We start from the raw sequence: 3,994 nt of genomic DNA on the forward strand, positions 1-3,994 counted from the left end.
AGAAATCCTAATTATGTCCACATACCTTATGTACCAGTATTACGTGTGCAATATCCAACGCTCCGATTAAACGTATCGAGCACTCAGGATACACGAATCGCAGTTAAATACATACAAATCACGCTGCTTCCCGCAGGACGTCGAATGCGCAACGGTTTTGCTCCCGGCACGACTATATCCGACTCGCCCACACAATATATACTCAGTTTCGGCGACAAAAGTTCACGAGGAATTTCATACAACTTCGCGTTATACCGATTCGACCAACCCCGGCGCGCCGTGAGAAGCGTAACTAGGTTTGTTCGCGTTGCTTGCACTTTTGATTCATTAGGTCTGTTCTTTATAGCTGCACTGCTGAACTAGTGCAATAAGTTAGAGTGAGAAAACGTATATTTGTCTCACTTCAATATATTGCACCAGTTCAGCAATGCAGCTACAAAGAACAAGCCTTTTTATACTTAACGTCCATTGCACCCTAGCACCACTTTTTATAAAGAAGAGCTCTCATTGCAACGAACATTAGGTATAAAAGTGTGAAAAGTGAAAGCGATACGAACAAATGTCAGATTTACCGCTCTTTTTGGTTAACCCTAACTTGACCTCAGAACACGGTAAAGTTAAAAGATATATTTTCTATCGATTAACCGTCTGACTTTCCATCTCATCATTCTTATCATTCACGCGTCAGCAATCATTGTCTTATTTCACATTTCCTAACTGAATCAACGCTACACCGAACATGTACACACGTCTATACAATCCGCGATCTGTATGTATTTCTGTGTGTAAGTACTCTTGGGTTGCATTCCAAAACGTCGTTTCCGAGGAAAATTTTATTCTTAAATCTATAATGTATGTAACGTGAATTATAGATTTAAGAGTACAATTTTCCTCGAAAAAAAATGTTTTGGAATGCAACCTTATTCTAATTACCGTCACGCACCTTGTACCATAATGTTAAATACGTAATGCACACGGACAGCGATAAGATGTAGAAAATAAGCGAGCTCCGCGTGTCAAGCCGTCAACCTCGCGATGTTTCGTCACTGCTACTGTTCTACGCACTGATTGGGTCGCGCGATCTAGGCACTTTAGACAAGGATAGCGCGCGACGCGCGAGGCATGCTATCTCACTCGCTCCCGGCTTGTCCAATCCGATACGGCGAGCGAGGCGTAACACAGTGGTGTCGGATTTGCGCTCGCAGCTAGACGTAACCTTCGAGCATACTGGATCAAAGTCGTAACACCATAGACGTATCTTCTACCGGCCTTTCGTCTCGCCGTTCTTACTGTTTACATCGTATGGCTTCCAAGCGAAATCCGCGTCAATTATCTGTGCTAGCGTTCCGCTCGTCGAAAAGTGCATCGCGTGCGTGAAGGTAAGACAATCGAGTATGAGTAATAAACCGTCCACCGTGCTGATCGTTACAATCTACTATACTACGCGTAATGTACGAGATATCTGTTTTCTTTTTCGTAATCGTTATAACACCGCTACACCTGAGATCAATTCCTTTTCACTGTACTTTCTGTACTTCTGCATTTATACTTTTACTACTTTATTAGTAAAAAGCTAGTACTTTCTGCGCGGTAGCCAATAATCTTTTATTTTGCGGGAATACGACACGTTGATTGGTCGCCATGTTATTATCTACCGCACGCCAATTATTATTTCGTGTGTTAAAGATATCAGTCGAGATCAAAGTAAAGTTGCATAGCATCCTTTTTGCGTTCAGCAGTTCTACGAAGTGGATCGCGCGTATTACTCTTCTGTTACTTCCTACACATCTTGGAACATCTACACCTTTGAAAGAGGTAAAGATCAACAGACAACGACGCTTGAAACTAATTATTATCAGAAAAATCAATACTTGTTAAACACGAATTAGATAAGTTACGCGGAAATTAGGAGTGCTGAACAACACATCGCGCTACCGTTATAAAACGTCAATCATGGCAGATAAACTGTACATTTTCTCAGACATTCTATATTATTCCAGAGTAACTTCGACGTGGCATATCATGGAATCTAAAATACGAAGAACTGAAATATCTGTGTAAGAATCTTGTACAAATAGTTTTGGCTATAAACTGTAGATTATTTGATGTAAAGCGAATATTAATTATTGTAAATATCAATTTCAGGGATGACCAAACAGAGATTTAAGTGGGTAATTTTTAAGATCTTTGAGAGAGAGCACACACTGTAAGTTGAATACTTTTAATAGTAATTATTGGAAAGCGATTTGTACACATACATCCATAGATATATGCTTGCTGGTCTACGCAATTCTTATTCGAAACATCTTTTTATAAAATTAGTGTTTATATGAAGTTATGTGACTATGTAAGTTTGTGTGTGTGTATTATGCACTAGCTATAGTGTATGTGAACAATCCAGCTCCAATAAATTTTGCATTGATATCTCATGTGTCTAAATATTAATTGCTGTAATAATTATCTGTGTTAATTATCAATTTCAGGAACGATCAAGTAAATCAAGAATTTAAATGAACAATCTTTGGGATCTTTGAACACAGTAAGTCGAATACTTTTAATAGTAATTATTGAAAGGAAATTTGTACTCATATACTCACAGATGCATGCATGTTGTCAAACTGTACAATTTTTATTCGAAACATTCTCTGATATCAATATATGTATGAAGTTATGTGATCAATCCAACTTCAATAAAATTTACATGAGCATCTCATACGTTTATATAAAGTGAAATTAATTATTGTAATTATAAATTTCAGTGACAATCAAGTGAATCGAGTGGACAATCTTTGAAGTCTTCAAGTATAGTGAGTCAAATATTTCTAAAATTAATAATATTGGTCATATAGTTATGCAATCCAACCCATAAAATTATGATATTTGAGTTTTTGTTACATGAGATATCAATGCAAAATTTATTGGAGCTGGATTGTTCACATACACTATAGCTAGTGCATAATACACACACACAAACTTACATAGTCACATAACTTCATTTAAACACTAATTTTATAAAAAAATGTTTCGAATAAGAATTGCGTAGACTAACAGCAAGCATATTTCTATGGATGTATGTGTACAAATCGCTTTCCAAGAATTACTAAAACAAAAAAGACCCAAGCCTTATAGGTGCCTAAAATTAATTAAGAAATAGATCTTATTTTTTACTAGTTGTGTCAGTTTTTACTAATTGTATATTTTTTATCTATTTTTTAAAAGCTTGTTAATGAGTACACTTAAGAGCAGATTGATCATACTTGACTTTTTCAATATTACAAAGAATCTCAATGCTATCTAAGCTTCTTAAACTATATATCGAATTTTTATGTTCATTTGTCTCGAAACATACTTTATGTGAGTTGGATCATTCCTATATAAGTACAGTCAATTGCTAAAAGGAGATTTATTCACATATGACAATGACACTCGTGTCATTAATGAGACTCAACACTATGATTATTTGTTATTAAGTAATTTATTGCAATCTTTTAATTAATTATTCGTATAAATCGTTTTTTTCTCGAATTTTCACGCATCAAAAATTTTCTCGAGAACCAAAATAAACTTGACAAGTGACTCAGAAAATCTACGCTCTCCTGTCGAGCGCACACAACTTTATAGCGTAGGTGATCGTGCGCTACATATGTTTCTTGAAACAATCCGTAATTGATGCGTATTTATGTACTCGAAAAGAACTCGCGTTCCGGATATACCTCTCACGGAGTCGACGGCGACGACGACGACGACGTCGTCGTCGTCGAAGGCGGTTTCGACTAAGTCGTCGATTTGACATCTAACGAGTAAACTCGCTTCGCTTACCACGGGCCAGGAAGAGGGGCGCCAGCACGGAATTTATTCAACAGGTTTACGAAGTGACGATGCGATGAAACATCCATAATGGTGGCTCGTGGTCTCCCCTTCTCTCTCTCTTTCTCTCTCTCTTTCTCTCTCTCTCTTTCTCTCTCTCTTTCTCTCTCTCTCTCTCTCTCTCTCT

At 37.1% G+C, this 3,994-nt stretch overlaps 1 long non-coding RNA gene across 1 annotated transcript; it reads left to right on the plus strand.

Moving 5' to 3' along the window:
* The first annotated feature begins 1,193 nt into the window (after positions 1 to 1,193).
* Positions 1,194 to 3,933, plus strand: LOC116847651. The gene is made up of 6 exons (XR_004378803.1): positions 1,194 to 1,379; positions 1,687 to 1,815; positions 2,001 to 2,057; positions 2,146 to 2,206; positions 2,484 to 2,539; positions 2,760 to 3,933. It is a non-coding gene; the product is annotated as an uncharacterized LOC116847651 (long non-coding RNA).
* The last annotated feature ends 61 nt before the right edge of the window (positions 3,934 to 3,994 follow it).

The sequence above is a fragment of the Odontomachus brunneus genome, unplaced genomic scaffold, assembly GCF_010583005.1.
Source record: "Odontomachus brunneus isolate Ranch 3 - 2012 unplaced genomic scaffold, Obru_v1 Obru_scaffold_004, whole genome shotgun sequence".
Taxonomy (NCBI): Eukaryota; Metazoa; Arthropoda; class Insecta; order Hymenoptera; family Formicidae; genus Odontomachus; species Odontomachus brunneus.